This window comes from Protopterus annectens, chromosome 4.part0 (genome assembly GCF_019279795.1).
Source record: "Protopterus annectens isolate FY-2018-M chromosome 4.part0, PAN1.0, whole genome shotgun sequence".
In the NCBI taxonomy this organism is placed as follows: domain Eukaryota; kingdom Metazoa; phylum Chordata; order Ceratodontiformes; family Protopteridae; genus Protopterus; species Protopterus annectens.
In genome coordinates, this window is record NC_056733.1 from 1,542,914,750 (window position 1) to 1,542,937,996 (window position 23,247).

The following is a 23,247-nucleotide window of genomic DNA, read 5'->3' on the forward strand; positions in this document are numbered from 1 at the left end:
GTCAACATTACTTAGTAACAGATACTATTTGCAGTTTATATAGAGTCATTCCCACTGACATAGGTGTTGTTGGTTTAAAGAATATTTGCTTGACAACTGGATATTTAGAGATAGAGAAGTTGGCTTTATCACCTCATATTTGGAGGTAATTTTGAAACACAACTACTTCATTTTTAATAAGTATTTTCCCAGCAGATTCAAGGTGTGGCCATGGGGGCTGCAATGGCTCCCAGATTTGCTAATATTGTGTTCACACACTGAGAAGATTTGTATGTTTACAACAGTGTTTTTCCATATTTTTAAAAATGTATGTGTGCTTTATTAATGATATATTTTTTATGTGGAGTGGTGACAGTAATTTCCTAGTAAGATTTCAAGAATATTTGAACAAAGCAACCAAATTCCTGAATTTTACTTTCACTGCAAAGAGTTGCAGTATAATATTATTGGATATAAAGCTTGAGAAATATCTGTCAAATGGCAGCTTATTTACTACAGTTAGAAGAAAAGCTGTTGCCAGTAATAGGTACTTAAATTATGGTAGCATGCACCCTGCCCATCAAAAGCTTAATATAGTACGAGGTCAGATGGTGAGGATTAGTAGATGAACCACAAATAATTCTGAGTAGAAAGAAACAAAAATGGCCTGTCTGAAAAGAATGTTAAAAGAAATGGGGTACACTGTAAGTGTCATTGAGAAGATGGCCAGTGACATAGAAAAAGGAAGAAAACTGCAGTATAAACCATTGACTTAAAAAGAAGATGAAGATGCCAACCCCTCTATAATGGGTGTTAATGATGCAAACATGTATACTTTAGGTTTAATATCAACTTGTATGCTTGAAACTCCAGAAATTCATGAAATAGTGACAAATAACTGGTGGATTTTGGCTAGAGATTCTGCAGTGGATAAAGGGGTGGGCACAACATCCATTATTATAAATTAAAATTGTTACAGAATTAAGAATATTCTTGAAAGACAGACAGGGGATACAGAAGGAAGTGATTTAAAAATAAAAGGAGTATATACATGAAATGTGTACAATCAATGCAGATTTGTAGCAATAAATCCTTTTTTTCTGTTTGAATACCAGAATAAGATATGTTGCACCAAAATATTGCAACTGAGTACTTCTAATGTAATATATGTTGCTGAGTGCAATGCCAGGCATTTTGTTGGGACAGGACTACCGGGAAACTGAGTTCAAGAATATATGAACACTGCCATGCAATAAAAAAGAAGAATGGCAAAAATGCTTTGTACAGACATACTTTTAAAATGCACAAATTTTAAAAAGTGAATTTTTACATGTTTGAGGCTATAGAACCTGATATTAGGGGTGGGGATGTTAAAAACATGTTAGGCACCAAGGAATATGAGTGGCAAATAGGATTAAATGCCACAAATTCTGCAACCTTAAATTACTTAAATAAACAGAGGCTTAAGACCAAGTACAAGAAATGATTTTAAAGAAGGCACATGATTAAATGTGTCCTGTAGACTAAGTTCAGGGAAAATAATTTTAAAGAAGAAACTTGACTGAATGCATTTTAGATGATGTCATGATTTTTTACTGTTTTATGAGCTGATTCAATAAACTTTGTGTAGGCTTTGCATGAAGCCTACATGGAGTTTAAATGTTTGAGCAATGAGCAGCAGCGCTAATCACATATGCATGCTGCGCATTGTGCTCACACGAATACAAGTGAGGTTTCATGGCTGGCAACAAGGAACACGAAAGCATGCAAACAAGTTTGTTTACAGGCAAACCAGCTCTGCAAGACTGTATGGAGAGCAACAATGACTACTGGGGTGAAATTATTGCAATGATTGCAGTATTAACACATTGCAGAAAAGTGTACTCATTGCAATGTACGCTACAACATGTTTTTGCATAATGAAATAATGGATGATAGAGTGATCAGCAAGGGCAAATACAATGTAGCATTGACTCACTTGGCAGGAAAAGTTTCTTGAGTAAAATGGCTACTGAAATAAATGATAGGAATGAAGAAAGAAGAAGAGGGCATGTACAATGTGGCAATGTACAAAACAGGATATGTCATTGCATGTACACTTCCAAGACAAGGTTGTAGCATAGCATTATGCACATGTGTACATAGCATACTATATACTGCTGTTTATACCTGCTGTGTGAGTATATTCATATTATTATACATGATAGTGTATATGGGACTGTCATGAAAATGTACATGTAAATATAAATGAATAGTTGGGATATTAACATCACTAACTGGAGAGGACATTTAGCAAGGATGTTTTATACAATGGGGGTAATTTGTGCATGTTGTGAAGATCTACAAAATGACTCGCTTGCATATAATTAAATTGTCAGCATACCTCACAAACAATCATGGAGAAATAAGCAACAGATTCATGCACAACTGCTGACAAAAGTAGGCACAATCAGAAACAATTTTAAAATATTAAAAACAGTAAGCTATGATATTGCCAGAATATGTGAGTTTAAGTTGTTATACGTGTTCTGCAGGAACAGACGTGTTAAACTATAATGATTGTCAGTGTTCTAAAAGGTGAAGTCTCCACCCCACCCCTTTTCCAAAAATAAACTGGTTATGAGGGGTTAAGTGAGACAGTGTTGAATTCAGGGCTAATCTTGACCATTTGAGAGGTTTGCAGGACACATCAGCCGCATGCCACATGTGCATGAGTCAAAAACACGCCAACAATGTTAATAATGATCTCTGTGTTTACTGGGTGCACCACAGAAACATATATCACTCAAGCATCTTGTAATATATGTTTACTGCGTGCACCACGGAAACATATATCACTCAAGCATCTTGTAGAACACCTTGAAGGGAAGTCTGCACTGTCAATTACTACTAGGTCTGCATACTAAAATATGGTTTTGTATGGGCAACCAGATGTGTGCAAGTTTACTGTGTCCAATGTAATACACTTGGCTAAAGCATCCCTGGCTGACATAGGTTTTGACCATAACGATAACAACACTTACAAACAACACAATATTATGAATGGATTCCCTACTCACAGCTGTGTATTGCATGCATGTGCCACATGTAATAGCAATGGATATTGTCTGAAGCATCTGCAATTGATGAATGAATTAAGAAGTGGTATGTTATAATAAATGGTATAGCAATATGTAAGACTGGTGGGAATACATCAACTCTGCCCATGTGCACAGGAACTACAGCAGTACAAACTCTAGTGTCAATGAGCAAGGAAGCTGTCACAGCGATTTTGTTCACAAACCAAACAATGCATGCAGCACACTCAATAAGCACATGTCAAAACTCAAGACATGTGCCACACAATCACTGTCCCCTGAAATTGTTATACTGGCATGAAATCCTGACATGCATGCATATGTGTTCATGCAAACTATTAAGTGGTAAGACTGAAGTGATGTTCTGTTACGTCTATGATACCTTACAGTCACAATGTAGCTGTACACAGGTTACAATTGGACTTCATAATTTCATAGGAGAGTACCAGGCTAATTTTTTAAAGATGACAGAAAATCCTAGCCATATTTAACATGAATTTCACAATTTTGAATAGCTATGTGAACAAAGTTCACACATTTATGAGCCTATGCAATGTTATCTAAGACCAACTGTCTCTATACATGAGGGACAGGGCTGTAACACCATGAGTATAATTACCATTAACTATCCATTGATGTAAAAAAATTTTTGTTACAAAAGGCAAATATACATGTATGAGTAAAGGTGTTGTGTATGTCATATTCTGTGATTGTAACAAATACTATATTGGAGAAACAAAAAGAATGTTAGCAGATAGGATAAAAGAACATATTAGAGATGTCAAAAATAATAAAATTACTAGTCCTATTGCTGAGCATTTTAACTCAGTACACCATGGAAGCATTGAGAATATAAAAGTATCTGTTCTGGAACATGTTCCATTATATTATAATGATGTTGATAGGCAAAAAAATATGTTAAGACAAAAGGAATGCATCCTGATTATGAAATTTGGGACTTTGTATCCACATGGAATGAACAGAGAATGTAACTGGCAATGTCTTGTTTAAGACTATGACTTTAAATATATCTAAGCTATGTGATTTGATAGTTTAATTATGTAATTGATTGATTACTTGTTTTTTGTATATATTGCAAGTGTTTTATGAGTTTTACTGTTTTACTCTGTAAAGGCTGTTGGCCGAGGCGCTAGAGAAGGAACTGTTCAACGAAATAAATTTTATTGGAAGGTAGAGCTGGGACTCACTGATAGTCTTTGTTGTTTATATATATCCATTGATGTAGTTTGCACTTAAATAAGGTCAGGAAAGGCCTTTGCTTTATGTGAATTGCAAGCTTATTCCAGAGAAGGTGTAGTGTCTGAGAGATGTCTCTATCTCTCCAGCATCATTATGCATACAATGAATTCCCCAAGGTTTCAAGTAAATATGACCTGTTTGTATGTTTGTGTATATAACAGCATTACAATATGTGAATGAAACAAGGCATATGTGCCTATGTAATCAGTATGATGTAATATTGCTGCATGTCACATAGTATTTCATGATGGTAGTTATACACATGCACACATGTGCCATACTACAAGTCTCACTGTGATGACTGAATGAGAAATGTGTAGAATGTTAATACACTCCAGTACAAGAACACATGCCTTACTAAGGCAACAGTATACATAGCATCATCCCATGGCAACAGATCTTAAAAGGTATATTACTACAGCTGCTATGGAAAGAACATGTAATAAAATGCCAACACTCTCCATCTATACATTACCTCAAAAACACAGACTGAAGGGCTTACTGTACATCCACAGCTCAACACCGTACATGTGGATGACAGCAGCATTGATATGTGCAATCTTCATAGGGTCATAGGACATTACTAAGCTAGCAGCCAACATCACATAAAATTCTAGCCATTAGTATAGCATTTAAACTAAAATTGCCATATCTATATGATGGTAGATAGTAGGGTTATGAACGTATGTATGTATGGGATTGTATTACACACTGCCTCTGTCCATATGTGACATGTGCAGCACCCCATGACAGAAATACAGAGGGTCCTGGACTGGCTGTACTTCATAATGTATGTATGCATCTATGACATGATAACATCATCCGTGGTTCTGCTGAAAGCATGTCATGTTGCCTGAGGATATTAGGGTATCTTGGATTTGTGGGGCTATGATAAAGGTTCTCCTGAGTGTGATTCAAATTAAAAGATATTCAAAAGATCATATGTTGGCAGCAATATACCACCAACCACATGGGTCTATGTCAAATGATTGAATGGTCAGATTGTTGAAACCCATATGGTTGGACCCATATGTTCAACAATTCAGTCTGTCAAAAAAAAATTAAAATGCAAACAACACCCGCATACAACAAATAATGCTTTTGCATGAGGGCAAACCACCCTCCACTGCCCACACTCCCTGATAATTATATATACCAACTTCGAGATTATACTACAGTGGGGAAAAGGGCAAATTTCCTGATCCCCACTGTAATACGATCTCAGTCAGAATAGTTCAATGGACTGAATTGTTGATTATATTGGTTTGACCCTATGGGTTTCAACAATTTGTCCATTCAATTGTTTGTTCTTTTTTTTGTGTGTTCATTTTGGTAGTTTTTTGAGTGAATATGTCCATTCAATTGTTTGCCATAGATCCTAACCATATACACAGCAGATGAAAGAGGTCAGATTTGAGCATTACACGTGTGTACATATGTAAATTGGATTCTGTATGATGCAACCATAGCACCAGTACAGCTGTCTGACTTTATATCATCACAGTGCACTTTATAGAAAATTACAGCATCGGTATATGCTTAGAAAAAGATGCTGGGAGGAGTGTGTCACATAGATGTGAATTCATCTTGGGGTACAATTGTCTACCCACTGTTATTTGAATGAGCACACACATGCAGTCTACTGTGCAATTCAAACCACAAATAATTGATCTACACAAGTTGAAGAAACAGTAGTTAATGCTCATGTCAACACAGACATCTGAGTGTAAGTCTGTCAGAGTGAACTTTAGAGGGGATTACATCATAATTGTCTGTTTATAATGGGTAGCGGAGAAGAGTGCATGACATAGTAGAGTGAACACAGACACCAGTTTCCCCACACTGGGATTAGAAACCCCACTTAGTTATCTATAGAACACAGTACTTACTGCAGGTGCCACAACACAAGTCTGGCTTTCATAGTGTCAGGCAACACTTTATAGCAAATTACATTATCAGTGTCTGTTGAGTAGAAGGTGGAAGTAGGACTATCTCACATACTCTTCTAAAATGGCCTCTTGCCTCACATGCAGTTCTAAAATGGCCTCTTGCATGGGAACTAACTAAATGCACTCACCAGCTGACTTCAGTGGGTCTAGAACCCCTATCTAGCTGCCTATAGAACACAGTACTTAGTGCAAGCATTGCAGCAGAAGTACAATTTTCACACTGTCAGAAAATACTTTATAGCAGATGATATTGTCAGTGTCTGGTGAGAAGATGGTAGTAAGGGTGTCTCACATGCTGTTCTAAAATGTGAACTACCCGAAAACAAACTGACCACAGTGAGACTAGAACCCCTACATAGCTATCCTGCAGATCATAGCACTTAACACAAGCACAACAGCACAATTCTGACTTTTCTACTGTCAGACAACACTTTATAGCATATGACAGCATCAGTGTATGTTGGGAAGATATTAGGAGGGCTATATGAACTTGCTGTGTAGTCATTTACATCTGTAAATCTTTGTTCTTCATGAGGCTTGAGTGATGACAGTAAGACACAGGGTCATGCTCTTCTGACTATGCACATACACAGCTACACATACAGGCACAAACACAATCTGTCTGCTGTGCAATTTGAACCCCTACCTAATTATCTATTCAAGCTGCAGAACACAGTAGTTATCATTCATGCCACTGAAGTCTGATTTTTTCCTTGAAATAGTGGTGTTTATAGAGGTTGACATAATCATTTTATGTTACTGTTATGAGATTGGTGTACAAGGCACGGACTTTTGATTTGCTTTTCTGCTTGCAATGTGCACACATACTTAAAAAGACAGCTTCTTAACCTATATATAATAAGCTGTCATGAATGCATGTTTCAGAACTGAGAGATACATGTGCCTATTTTTCAGTATCTTGTGTACATAACACACTTAGTCATACCCACACATACACACTCACACACACACACACACACACACACACACACACACACACACACACACACACACACACACACACACACACACACACACATTTTGTAAACATCATGAATGCACATGTTGATGTATGTGTAGTCATATTGTGATGAATTGATGCCCACCATGAGACATGTATCAGACAATTTCAATGTCTAATATCAGTATAAAGCTTTAACAAATGTAACAATGCAGTTGCACTCTCTATTTCTCTATCGTAGTTCACATTAGACCTATTACTGACATATCCATTTTCAAGTGCATAGAAGCAGGGCACACATGAATCTGACTAAATATGTGTTCACTAACTAGCAACAACATTTTCTATTGCTGTATTTTTAATACTTCAGGATGAGATGAAAAATAACCTGGTAATAAACATAGTAATACATACCAGACAACTGTAACAAAGTGCATCTCCAATAAACTGATTTATGTGAGTGATGGCAAAGTGTTTGCTCACGTGAGATTCACATTTAATGAATACAACTTGAACTTGAGAAGTACTTATCTATATATGCTATGGGAAAAATAAATGACAGATACTGTGGTGTTCGTATTGTAATTTATATTAGAAATGTTGTGTCATAACTTTTATGACATTAAGAACTGTTGCTATTGCTTTCTCCATTTGCATAGAGTTAAGTGATGAGAAAGCACTATTCTCTGCTTAAATGGTAAAAAAGTAATATTTCTATTGGATTGCATTCCTTAACACAAACACACTAAGCAGTGTGGCATTAGTGTTAACACTTTGGACAGTAATGATTTAAAAAAATACAGCTGCTGCCTTGCTTTACCTGTGACAGCAGGTGTTAGAGCAGTGAACTTATGTTCAGGTAAGAAATAACACAGAGTTTGAATCCAGCTCAATTTATTTATTATACATGGTGTCAGGATGGCATTACCAAAGTAAATGTGTTAATGCCTGAAAATGTGAAAAGCAATGACTACAGTAAAGCACTATATAATAATCATCACTCAGGTGATTTATGTTAACACTCCCCATAGGGATTTGCATTTTTTCTACATTCAGCAGTATAAATAACTGTCAGCGTAAATGTTTCCTAGTACTGCCTTTACTCTACTTTAACTCTGTATTCCTTTAGCCCAGCATGTTTAAGCAAAATTGCATGGAGTTAACTAGACTAGTGTGGTCAATGACAAAAACTCACAAAGTTTTGCCATAGGACATGAAGATCCATTCACCATTGCATGGCACTGGTGTGCAATTTCAAACTCCATGCAAGTGCAGAGGACAAACAGTGAAGGGCTTTATTGCGGGCATTTCTGCCATATGTGTGGTGTGTGATTCTATTCTTAACCAGATTAATGGTGTGAAAATGGGATAGATAGGAACGTGTTCAAATGGGGGCAAACAGGGAGAAGAACAAAGGAGAAGCAATATAGGCATTTGCAGGAGGAAATTAGGAAAGAACCACAACTATCCACTTCTTTAACAGTGTAGTATGAATAAGAATAGAAAACTGAAGGGATCTGGACTGTCACAGCACAGATGGGTGACAACAATCCAATTATGTTATATAGCCAATTGAACCAAAACAAGTGTGTTGAGAAGGCACATATGCAAAATGGAGAGCTAACTTTAGGACATTTTTTTTTTTTTTTAGTGAGATAGGTGCTCATTTTTTTTTTTTTTTTTTTTGATTTCTGAAAGAGGGGAATGTTGGGTAAAGGATGAAGGAATACCAGGGACAGGTAGGTGGTGTAGGTAAGGAAGCAGGTGCTTGTAGTATACTATGCTTGAAGATAGGTAGGGGACATTGGAGGGACATGCCCATCATGCATAGGAAGAGTGAAAATCTAATCCTCACCCTCAGAACTGTCATAACTGTCCCCTTTGTTGGCATTTTATTGGATTGCTTAATGATTGTTTTACTCTGCATTCCCACAAGCAACGTCTCCAGATGGCTGAGGCATGCACCAAAGTAACTTTCCAAGACCTCACACATCATCCCTGGCAGATCCTGGTGAGTGATATAATCCACATCTCCACCACCACTCTTGGAGGGTACCAATGCATCAGCTGCTGGGACAATCTTACCTGATGTTGATGGTCCAGGTAGTGCAGGGGCTGCAGAGGCAGTACTGCCAGGTTGGGCCCCGTATGTTCTATGTATTGGTGTGGCAGCCTATGGAGGGGTGGTGGGCTAAGCTTATGATACTAGGTAAGGTGTAAAGATAAATGCATTAATGGCATGTGGATTAGAATAATCAGGGGAATTTGAAAGCATCACACTATTATGCTAGTTGTATTAGAGGAAGGGGTGAAAGTGATAGGCAAGTGATATGAAGGATGAGTGTGGACAGAGTTAGGTAGGGTATTAAGAAGTTAGATATGGGGGTATAAAAGGGGGAGATAAGCAGCTGTGGTATCAGGGGAATAGTTGAGGTATCAGGGTTCTGACCAAGACCTACTATAAATCCAAAAACCAAAGAATAAATCTGTCTGCAGCCTTTACAGTTACAACCCTGCTATATCATCGAACAGACTCCCATGGGAAATCAGGACTCTCAACAATGCTAAAAAATTCAAATTGGCTTTGAAAGAATACCTGAATGGTCAATGGACCTGCCATTGTACTCAGCCTCCTTAACTTAGTCTCAAGTATTCATCCTCCCTAACTTCTCATTCCCATTACCTGTTACAGTACACTAAAACCTCTTCAGTCTTCTCCCCTACATACATAATTACACTTCTCCTTCTCAACTTAAACTTACTTCTACTCTCAAGTCACCCTTGTCAACTTCTTATTACTGAAACCCCTTTAACCACCACTTCCCAACTATGCTGCATTGCCTCCACTATACTACTCTCTAAATCAAGGTTTATAATCAATTTGTTATGGGTAAACCCAAGTATAAACCTGTACTGTTTTGGCCGTAGTTACAACCTGTCTGTATTTTAAACTCTTTTTATTCAAAAACACATCTTAATATTTGTCTGTACACAATATAAATTCTATTTCAAACATTATTAATGTTCCTTACAACTGTTACCTGGAGGTTTTCTCCAAAATTTTTGAATTGTAATCTAAACTACTACAATGTATACATAATTGCTGGAGCTTTTCTCCCCGGGCCTCCACTGAAAAAGGGCTACCAACTCAGTCGGACAAACCCAGCCAACAAATGTAAATTAAGTAATAAATAACAGTGAGAAGAGAGGGGTGGAAGGAGGGAATGAGAGAGTTAGGTGAGGTTTTGACAGGAGCAGATTCATGAGTTCATTAGTCTCTTTTCATGTCTTTTTGAATTTGAGGGTATTGAATATAGTTCTGATGGTTAGAAGATGTTTGTTTCAAGCCAAGGCAATGAGATGGTTGTATAGGTGTTGTCCAATTATTCTTTTGGGCTTGTAGATTTCCAAGAGAAACTGGTCAAAGCTGTAGATACAGGAGATCTGTGATAAGACGGCTGGGCAGGTGGTAGGTTTGTTAATAATGGAGTGAGTAAGGAGCAGTTGAGCTAGGAGGAGCTGATGAGGGAGTTCAAGCCAGTTTAGGCATTTGAGTGAAAGGCAGTAGTATAAATTGTAGTACTGATTTGCAGCAAACTTAGTGACTTTATTATAAGAGAGTTCAAGTTTAGACTTTAGAGAGGATTGTAGGTTGGTTAAGTTTGGAGAGGCATAGAGGAGACTGTGAAGAAGATAGGCATAGGCAAGGGAAAGTCTAGAGTCTTTGGGAGGGATTTTTTTTTTGTTTCTATAGAGCAAGACTAGTTTTTGGTCAGTATTTTTTATGCAATTTTGAACATGTAGATGAAATTTTAGTTGATCATTAAAGATAATGCCCAGGAGCTTGGTATGTGTTTCTACATTATTACATTGCTGTCGAGAGATGTGATAGTGAATGAAGATTTCAGATGAGAGAGAGATTTTGGGAGAAATGAGAGAAGTTTGTTTTTTTTTTGGACTAAGTACAAGTTGATTGTCAGTTAGTCACCTTTCGATGCTGAAGGAGTTTAGGGTTAAAGTGTGGAAGTGTGAAAGGTTATCAGATGAGCAGGTGATAGTGCAGTCATCTGCATATTGTATAACTAATGAAAGAGAGCAGGAAGTGTGAAGACTACTTTCAGAATAGTTTTCTGAGCTCTGGATCAGACCACTCAATACATTCTGTTTTATAACTTTACTTGTGACATGTGAGCTGTGTAGATGACTGCCAGTAAAGTAAGAAGTTCATCCCAGGGCAGAAAAAAAAATAATTACAGAAACATAATTGTCATGATACCCCTGTTACACATGTAATTTATATGTTATCATGTGTATTCTCAGTCAAACTACTATATGTAGTAATTGTTATGCATAATTATCTTTATATTGTTATTTTTGATATAAATTACAGTGGAATGCCATTTAAAAAAATTGGAGTGTGCTGGATTAGAATGCTAGTTTACTTGTGGTGGGCAATGAACTTATGCCTGGTGCCACAGAGAAAGCTAGGCAGCAGGTGTAGGTTTTACAGTTAGTACTGTCCAGAGTACTTACCACCACGCAACTCTGCTTAGCATGTTTGCAAGAAGGAAGGTGATACAAGTAACAGTGTTTCATTTTAGCAAGTAGCAATGTTTCCTTTTTGCCTGCAGCAGTGAACCCTTTTTGCGCACTGGTGAGAAAAGTGCAAATTTTACAGGCAGAAGCTAATATACATAATAATTGTAAAGAATGTTTATGATGGTTTACCATTAAAAAAAATGTTGGACTCCAGCCATGGTCTACCTATCTCATGTATTGTGTGCCTCAGTGTCTTTACAAGGTGTGCTACACACACACACACACACACACACACACACACACACACACACACACACACACACACACACACACTTGGTTCACAGCTGTAATTTATGCTGTCATTATTATCCTAGGTGCTGACAGCTGCCCATTGCTGCTAAGAGTGGTTGCACTTCTTAAGGCAACTTACATTAATTTTTAAATATTTATGTGTTTCACAGTGTTTTCACTAAACCATGTGCCACACAAATGTTTATAAGAGAAAAAAAGTTAAACACATTAAAGAATTACACAGCTCTGGAGCTGAACTATCAGACTAATGAAATTACAAAACACAGTGGGACAAGTATTGGCTATGTTCATACAGGCACCCCCCCCCACACACACACACACACATTTCACATTGAGTGCCTATACAGACACACACACATAACAGGTACATGAGGCATTTGTGAGGTTTGCAGGTCATTCTGTCTCATATCTACTTTTATGCCTGTCTGCCTTTCTTAGTCACACACACACACACACACACACACACACACACACACACACACACACACACACACACACACACACACACACACACACACACACAGTACTTTAGAGTCAGCCTTGGCCTCCTGCCCCCTCCTCCCCAACAACATTCTGTGCAAATGATGATAACTGTCATCACCTTGTTTCTATATTTTTGATTTAGGGATACATATGTATTTTTTTCTAATGCAAAAGATGCCTAGCTGGCTGAGTGCTTAGTATATATGTGTTGGCGATGTTGTTTTGAAAACTGTACTGCTTTCTTAAAGCCTTTTTTACTATTGTGAATAATACCTTGAAACCACTGACACATCAGTGTGGCTTATTGCTCCAGTTGTGAGAATGACAAGATAATTAGAGACTTGGGAATGTTTTTTGTGTATTTTTGATGCATGAGGCCTATTAGTTAATAAACAGCAGACATCTATTGACATAATTCATTGCTGTCACATATTGATATAATTGTTGGACCACTCAGATACATTCTACTTAAGCACATTTGCAAATAACAGTATGCAAGTATCTGCCATTCATTTCTGTTCTTACCCCTTTATTTTCTTGTTTCAGGTTCAACACTTACGTTGATAGTCCTGTTGTTACAACTGTTTTAATTTGGGCTGACTGTATGTGATGTTAGCAATAAACAGACATTACATGGGTAAGTAGAGTTTGTAAGCATTGCCTGGCATCAGTTTTACTGTATGTATGTGCACAGGATGAAAGGTGTACCTCTTAGGTGGTCACCATGAGTGTTATCTATTGACATTGGCCAGTGTGATGACTTATTGTGCATGTCTACATCCACCTAAAGCCACAGTGGTTGGTGCTTCCCCCTCTGAGTCCTCATCTGCATGTTGCTGTGATGACCTTGCCAGTGGTAGTGGAATGTGTGCTCCTTCCTCTTGGTGTTTCTGTTGCAGCTGTTTTCTCAGGATAATATTGTGCAAAATAGCACAGACAGTGAATAATTCAGCAGATATACTGGGATCATACTGCAGAGGTCCCCTGATGTATCAAGGCTCTGGAACCGTGACTTCAGCACCCAAACACATGCTCTATATTTCTTGTTTGAGTGTGCCTCATTATAGCATTCCTTCTTGGGTGTGGGTGCATTTCTGATGGGCATCATCAGCCATGGTTCGAGCACATACCCTGCATCACCTAATAAATGGCTTTGTGGGATATCCCTTCTGGAAAATCTCTGGTTAATCTGGGAGTTGTGCCAGATATGGGAGTCATGGTAACTGCCATGGTTGCCAGCACACACATTCAAAGGGATTCCCTTAGTGTTACACATGACCCAACAATTAATGGAGTGGAAGGCCTTTCTCTTTATATAGAACCTTCCCTGTTCCATATGTGGTACTTTGATCTCAATGCGTGGCACTCAAGACTGCAGGGAAGTGTGCTATGGGGTAGAAATCCTACATAGTTGTAGTTCTGTCCTTGGGGTTACAGGGAAAATATATGCAGTCACTGGCATGTTGTAGCATAGCATTCAGGAACTGATGTAGAATCCTGGATGCTGATGCTGTGACATCCCCAACATGTCCCTGTTGATCTCTGGAAGGTTTCTGTAGCTAAAATTCTAAGGCTACACATACCTTGGTCTCTACAGGTATTAGTTCTCCTCCGTTTGCCCTAGCTCTCAGTTGATAATGATAGAGGTTGAAGAGTTCCTGTAGTGTGTCTCTATTCACAATGTAGTGCAATACTATTTCCACCTCATGCAGACCATGGAAAGGTAAATGGGGTCTAAGCACCCTTCTCCTTCTTGGCCAGGGTCTATTAGCAGCAGAAGCAGAATAGAATTGACCATATTGGAATGATACTGGGTTGAAGTGTTTATTGGTGCGTATGGTTCTGTATATGGGTGGAACTGTGATATCATTCTTATGCCTAAGGATGTAGGTTAAGGTATGATCACTGACATCATCAGGTAGAGTTCCTACATTGTAAGTTTGTTTTTGTCTGTTTATAAGTATCCAGTCTAGGGTGCTCTCTTTTTTGTTTGGTTTATTAATTCTGGTTGTAAAGGTGATAGTTTGACTGAAACCATGAAGGTTGATATGGGAGGTAGGATTATCAGCATTGATAGTTTTCCAATCAGTATTAAAATCACCAAGTATAATAGTTTCTTGGGGGTAAGTTAAGGACACCCAGCTTAGTATATACTCTATAGTACTGATATTATTACCTGGTGGAAGGTAGATGCAGATGATGTATAAAGATTTGTTTTGGTTGATTTGTAGTCTGGTGATAAGTACCTCTGTGTTACTATCTTGAGGTGGGTAGAATGGTAAAGTGGAGATCTGGAGTTTGTCTTTGAAAAAGACTGCTACTCCCCCACCCTTTCTTTTTATACGGTCTTGTCTCAGTACATTATACCCTTGGGGAATGATTTAATTGTCTTTGGTCTCAGGTTTGATGTAGCAGTTGACCCTGGAGATGTTGCAGAACTGTTAGAATCTGATGCAACTGCATTTGAACTAATTCAGCTTGTTCCTCCAGCTTATAAGCCTTGTGCCAGTCTTACAGGCTCTCCCCCTTACTGTAACATAGCAAGGTGGAAGGAAACCAATCAAGAACAGAAGGGATACCCACCAGGAAACCCTACATGAGCTACCTAGACTCTCCTAGTTTAGCCTCACAGTCTAGGGGATAACCTACTGTTTTCATAGCTTATAAGCCTTGTGCCAGTCTTACAGGCTCTCCCCCTTACTGTAACATAGCAAGGTAGAAGGAAACCAATCAAGAACAGAAGGGATACCCACCAGGAAACCCTACGTGAACTACCTAGACTCTCCTAGTTTAGCCTCACAGTCTAGGGGAGAACCTACTGTTTTCATAGCTTATAAGCCTTGTGCCAGTCTTACAGGCTCTCCCCCTTACTGTAACATAGCAAGGTAGAAGGAAACCAATCAAGAACAGAAGGGATACCCACCAGGAAACCCTACGTGAACTACCTAGACTCTCCTAGTTTAGCCTCACAGTCTAGGGGATAACCTACTGTTTTCATAGGTATTAAACTAACTTTTGTAAGTGCTAAAGTAGAACCTATTGTAAGGGCCTGCACACCTGAGGACCTACCCCTAGGCCATCTCCTACTTACCTATTTCTTTCCTCCTTACCTCCTATTTTAGGCTTAATTTGTAACTCCCTCCTTACTCCACTAGAGGGCAGCAGAGCTCAAAGCAAGTAGAATTATTTCTTACTGCTAGCCAAATGCCTGCAGCCCTGTGGAGTAGCCTTCATCTGTTATACCTACTAGAACCATTACTGTATGTAATTACCTCCCTCTATCAGATAGGTAAAGAATTAACCTTATTAGTGTCTATTATTAATACAAGTGAACCCCCCTGACAGACAGCAAATGTAGTAACCTTTATTGTTTATTACTCATTCACCAGAAAGTTTATTTGACTGCCCTTTCTACTCCTGTCCTAGAACTCCTTAATCAACTTTCTAAACTAGTCACTTTTCCTGCATTAGAACTCCTTAATATTACCTCTCTCTCTTATACATCTTTTCTAAATGCTTACCCCTTCATGTCTTTTAATAAGTAAATATAGGAATCAACTCTTACCTTTCTTTTAGCCTATAGAACACAGTCTCACTGTATAACTGATTGTCTCCCAGCCTAAGTATTTTTATTCACCTTTGGCTCTTGAGACTTCTCTCCCTGCAACTGGTTCACACCCTTCCTCTTGGTAGGCTCCCCCCTCAACCTTTGTCCTGGTATTTTTATGTCCCGCCCACCCCTCTCCCCTTTCTATTAATTACTTTAGCCTATAAATATTGGCTAGTACTTCAGGCGCCATTTTTAAATCCCTAGCCCTAACTAGCAATCCCCTGTCCTCAAGGCGGTGTGTGGTCCGTAAGTTTGTTTTTCTTTGTATGAAATGTACATACTCTGTATTTGTGAATAGCTTTGCATATGTTTCTGATATACTATATCGCCCTATACTTTTGTTAAATTTATTTACTTTGTCTTGCCATGCACCAAAGTTATACGTGTTTTCTGCGTGGTGTACAAACTGCCCGTAGGTATCCACAGCAGTCTTCTGACTAACTAGAGCTGCTACCTACTACCAAGAGCCTCTAGAGGTTGTTATTCAGTGGTTGGCTGTTGATTTTCCAGCCCTTACAGATACCTACTGTGTTTTACACCAGTCGCGCTCTTTTTTGGGCTCTGGCGTATACATAACGACAACACGCCACTATGAAAGAATAGGGTCTTTCTTCCTTTGCCGCTACTCTAGGTTTTATCTGGAGAGGTCATTATCGAAATTTCTCCTTACCTAGGATCTCCAAAGAGTTTGACTGGTAGATTTTGTAGTTTATTGCTTACGGATAGTGGTGAGTGTACCCTATTGCGCTCTTTTCCGCTTCCTACCCTGAGAGTGCGTATTTCAAGCATTCTGATTTTATCCAGTAGTTGGTTGTTGATTGACCAGTAATAAATGGTTGTTTAATGCTTCGGCTAGTGGTGAGCATACCCCATTGTGCTCTTTTCCGCCTGCTTCCCTGACAGTGCATATTTTGAGCAGTCTACTACAATGCGCATATAAAGTCCTTTTATTCTCATTAAGTAGCACGCCTTCTGCATGTTACTAGGAGTCGGTTTATTCAGAGACCTAATTGTAAACTCTATTTTTATAACTGCTAACAGCTTATACATGAGTTTTTACTGTCCGATATGCTGTTGACGCACAAAGATTGAAATTAAAACTGAACACTAGAAAATGATTATAACTGCTGATTATATGCTGTGTTCTGCATATTTAACATAGATTGTAGATGTTATCTAATGGCATTTTGCTCTTTTATTCTGTACACATTATCTAGCTAGTAACCAACGCATGTATGTTTAAACTTTTGTTTTACTGTTTGCAGTTTAATAGTTTTTGTAAAGGTATATTTTGACTACCTGTGTTTAAACTGTACTGTATCTCACACTCCATTCATCTACTGACTTGCATTTGCTTCACCAGTTCTTATCCTACTTCTGCATTGATTTTAACCTAATTGCCATCTTATATCTCTTTTTTCTCGATCTTTCTTTCAGCTTATAAGCCTTGTGCCAGTCTTACAGGCTCTCCCCCTTACTGTAACATAGCAAGGTAGAAGGAAACCAATCAAGAACAAAAGGGATACCCACCAGGAAACCCTAAGTGAACTACCTAGACTCTCCTAGTTTAGCCTCACAGTCTAGGGGATAACCTACTGTTTTCATAGCTATTAAACTAACTTTTGTAAGTGCTAAAGTAGAACCTATTGTAAGGGCCTGCACACCTGAGGACCTACCCCTAGGCCATCTCCTACTTACCTATTTCTTTCCTCCTTACCTCCTATTTTAGGCTTAATTTGTAACTCCCTCCTTACTCCACTAGAGGGCAGCAGAGCTCAAAGCAAGTAGAATTATTTCTTACTGCTAGCCAAACGCCTGCAGCCCTGTGGAGTAGCCTTCATCTGTTATACCTATTAGAACAATTACTGTATGTAATTACCTCCCTCTATCAGATAGGTAAAGAATTAACCTTATTAGTGTCTATTATTAATACAAGTGAACCCCTCTGACAGACAACAAATGTAGTAACCTTTATTGTTTATTACTCATTCACCAGAACGTTTATTTGACTGCCCTTTCTACTCCTGTCCTAGAACTCCTTAATCAACTTTCTAAACTAGTCACTTTTCCTGCATTAGAACTCCTTACTATTACCTCTCTCTCTTATACATCTTTTCAAAATGCTTACCCCTTCATGTCTTTTAATAAGTAAATATAGGAAACAACTCTTACCTTTCTTTTAGCCTATAGAACACAGTCTCACTGTATAACTGATTGTCTCCCAGACTCTCTCTGCTGTGACCCGCTACGCTCCCCTACCCTACCCCCAAATCCCACCCACCCCCAGTGGTCCTAGACTTATACTTCTCTTACCACACCCCCCTCCCTCATCCTAACAACCTTACTTGCCAACCTATTAACTAAACTATCCCCACCCTTCCCACTTAACTATTACTTCTATAACCACTCCTATTGTACCTTAATTCTTCCTTTCAGCCACTAACAATTTGTTCTCTCCTCTCTTTCCTCTTCTCATTCTATTTCCCCTTGCTTGCTACATCTTCCCATTCTTTTTCCCCTTGCTTGCTGCATCTCTTCTCTACTCCTAAAAACTTTTATACATAAACTCTAAAGATGACTTAAACAGTAAAAACAAACATTACCAGATCCATACTCATAACCATACTATCAACTGCCCTGACATATGCATATAATCCTCACCTCCTTTGAAGAACCATACTTTTACCACTTTAACTGCTCTACTAAACAGACAGAAATACACACTTCTACACTACCAAGTAGTCAAATTAATATCAACTCAACTCCCAGCTATCTATGACCAAAATACCATAGACTTTCCCACATTAAGTACAATATACCCACAGTAAAAAAAGTGAAATATCTAACCAACTTTATTAATAACTCGGCATTAAGACTCATTAAACCCTCCTTAAAAGATGGTGACATCCACCCTAACCCTGGCCCTACCAATCCACCTACCCTAATAAACCAACCCATACTCCCCAACTCTTTCCTAATAGGACATCTAAATATCCGCAGCCTTAACAACAAAGTAACCCATCTCCATGCTCTTTTAGACACCCATAGCTTTGACATCCTCTGTCTGACAGAAACATGGTTAAAACCTGAGACCAAAGACAATGAAATCATTCCCCAAGGGTATAATGTACTGAGACAAGACCGTATAAAAAGAAAGGGTGGGGGAGTAGCAGTCTTTTTCAAAGACAAACTCCAGATCTCCACTTTACCATTCTACCCACCTCAAGATAGTAACGCAGAGGTACTTATCACCAGACTACAAATCAACCAAAACAAACCTTTATACATCATCTGCATCTACCTTCCACCAGGTAATAATATCAGTACTATAGAGTATATACTAAGCTGGGTGTCCTTAACTTAACCCCAAGAAACTATTATACTTGGTGATTTTAATACTGATTGGAAAACTATCAATGCTGATAATCCTACCTCCCATATCAACCTTCATGGTTTCAGTCAAACTATCACCTTTACAACCAGAATTAATAAACCAAACAAAAAAGAGAGCACCCTAGACTGGATACTTATAAACAGACAAAAACAAACTTACAATGTAGGAACTCTACCTGACGATGTCAGTGATCATACCTTAACCTACATCCTTAGGCATAAGAATGATATCACAGTTCCACCCATATACAGAACCATACGCACCAATAAACACTTCAACCCAGTATCATTCCAATATGACCTAAGTGCCTGTGACTGGAACCCTTTAAAAACCCTACCTCTTGAAGAGGCTGTCAATTATCTAAACACTAAATTCCTAACTATCCTTGACAGGCATGCACCCAAAAGGTCCATCAGAATTAAGGCCAAACCAGCCCCCTGGCTTTCCAAAGAAACCAGACAAAAAATCTTACTTAGGAATAAATCCTGGGCTAAGTGGAGAGCTAACAAAAATATTTCTGACCAACAAATTTTTAAGCAACTAAGAAATAGTACAAAAAAGGGAATACTCTTGGATAAAAAAAAAAACTACTACTACAAACTACAGCAAAATCACCAAAATAACCCCCAGAGGTTCTGGTCTAGTATATCAATAAACTCCTTTCCCCAGGGCACTCTCGTATTCCTACCCCACTTCAGGCAGACCCTGATACCCCCCTTCAAACTGCCAATGCCTTCAACTCCTTCTTCACAGATACCATACAAGGACTAGCTAGTCAACTTACTCCAGACAACTCAAGCCTACCCACCATCACACCTAGCACTCTACCAGCATTGTATATGCAACCAATCTCTGCCACCCTCATCTACAAACTCATTCAAAAACTTAAGCCATGTACTCCTTCTGCCGACCAGCTACCTTCTGAATACTTCCAAAAAGTAGCCAAAGTAATTTCCTATCCCATATCCATCCTCATAAATAGAACCATTAAAGAAGGAAAAGTTCCAGACATCTGGAAAATCTCCCACATTATCCCCCTTCACAAAGGTGGTAACTCAAATGATTACTCTAACTACCGACCAATAGCTCTTTTATCACCCTTAGCAAAAATCATGGAAAAATGTGTTCACCAGCAACTTTTAAACTATTTAACTCAAAATAACACAATAGCTAAGTGCCAGCATGGTTTTAGGCCAGCACATAGCACCACTACTGCCTTGTTATCCTTTACAGATGTCATAAATAGAAATCGAAACAACAATAACCCCTCATCTGCACTCTTTATTGACCTCTCAAAAGCTTTTGACATGGTAAACCATACCCTTCTTATCAACATTCTTGAATCCTATTCCTTTGACTCTCTGGCTATTAAATGGTTCATGTCCTACCTAACCAATAGACAACAAGCAGTTCTCTTGGAAAATAACTTATCATCCCTTCTACCAGTCACCCTTGGAGTCCCTCAAGGGTCCATTCTGGGCCCACTTCTTTTTTCCCTTTTTATCAACGACCTCCACGTAGCAATCCCACAAGCCACCTGCATTCAATATGCAGATGATTCAACATTAATATGCTCAGCAAGTTCCACATCTGAGCTACAGTCTCTGACTCAAAATGTTTTCAATACAGTTGAAACATGGTTTACAAAATGTTGCCTCCTTCTTAATGCTAAAAAAAAACAAGCTCCTTCTCTTTACACCCACTAGCAAGTCCCCCCTATAGATTTCTCCATCATCACCAGTAATCACACTATCATATACCCCGACTCTACCACCAAATTGTTAGGAATAACTATTGACAATAATCTTACGTTTGATATCCACATAAATAATACCATAAAAACTGTCAACAGAAAAATAGGCTCCTTATATCGAATCAAAAGTTTCCTAACTCCAATAGCCAGAACCAAAATTGCACACTCCCATTTAATTTCAACTCTTCTATATGCCTGTCCCATATACACTAACCTCAAAAAAAATAATCTTGTCAAACTAGCACATGCCTACAACAGCATCGCCAGATTTGCCACTGGCAATCCCTTTAGAACTCACCACTGTTTAAATCTAATGCAGCTAGGCTGGATTGAACTTGAAAACCATCTGAATATCTCCCAACTAACCATTGCCCATAAGATATTTTATCAACCTAATAGCACTCCTGTACTATCCAATCTCATAATCCCCTATAAAAATCTAAACTCCCTACGCTCTTCTAGTAAACTTCTAGCTAACATAACCAAGACTAACAACACAGCTGGTGATTCCCTGTTTTCTAATGCAGTGGGAAAAAACTGGAACCTACTCCCCAACGATCTTACATCACTTACTTCCTTGCCTCTCTTTAAACAAAACCTCAAAAAACATCTTAAAACACACTGGTTATGCCCCTGCAGTAACCCTGACTAACCTTCTGCTTTTTCTACCTTATAACCCTGCTTTTTCTAACTTATAACCCTGACTAACCATCTGGTTTTGCTAATTTTTATTTGTGCCTCTTTCTATATATTGCAAACACTTTGCATACTTTTTGAAGCAGAAATGAACTGGTGAACACAATGGAACAGACTGCTGGACTTTATATTGTTGTTGATCACAAAACACTCTTTTTTCATTATTTGTTCAGACCCTTTTCTCACTTTTTTGTGTAATTAATTTAGCACATAATATTTGTAACTTTTATATTAATGTACATGTCATCTTTTATCTCCATTTTTTTATTCACTTCTTCTAGTATCTTTACTTAACTACTTTCATTTACTATGTATCAACTATGATTTGCATCACTTGTATTTTTATTTCAAATTTTATAATCAATTTGTCTACTACTGGAGCTTTTCTCCCCGGGCCTCTACTGAAAATGGAAATATATCCAGTTATACTAGCCCGGTTAGCAAATGTAAAATAAAATAAAAATAAAATAAATAAATAAATAAATGTTGCATGCACACATGAGGAAGAAAAGCAGCAGCCCCTAACATTCTTTCCATGTAGCATAGTTTCCATGGCTGTACTCCAGTAGGTTTTGGAATTCAAGGCCAAAGCCTACACTGAGTGTATATGATTGCTTTATAGCTTATTGAATAGTTCCACCATCTTGGATTGGTTGATTAGTAATCTCCGTGGTATCCCCAAAGTCTCAAAACAACCCACTAAACAAGTATAATGGATCCAAAAACAAAACAGTGTAAGAAACTTCTCTGTGTGGAAGATTTTCAGTCAATATATCTCTAGTTAATCATTGTATATTAATCAGATCAGACAATAGTAGTAGAAGTAGCGAACCTAAACTTGTCTTAAGTAAAAAAAAAAATAAAAAATATATAATTGTACAGAATTACTAAGTATTCGAAAGTAATCCAAGCAAGGCAGGCAGTCTGTTTCCAGTCAAAAATCCTTTATTAAGTACACAGACAAGTGACCCAAGTAAAACAAAAATAGAGTAATAGTTTCCTCACAATCTTTCTAAACATATATATATATATATATATATATATATATATATATATATATATATTTATACTTTTTATCAGGCAAGGGAGTGGTTCATTGTGCTGTAAAACAAAGTGTTATTGGTACACATGTTAAATTTACACGTTTTTTCCACGTTATTCAAAATGATGTGTAATAACAATACTAACTAATTACACAATAATATGTTTAGAGATAGTTTTTAGGGTTCTTGTA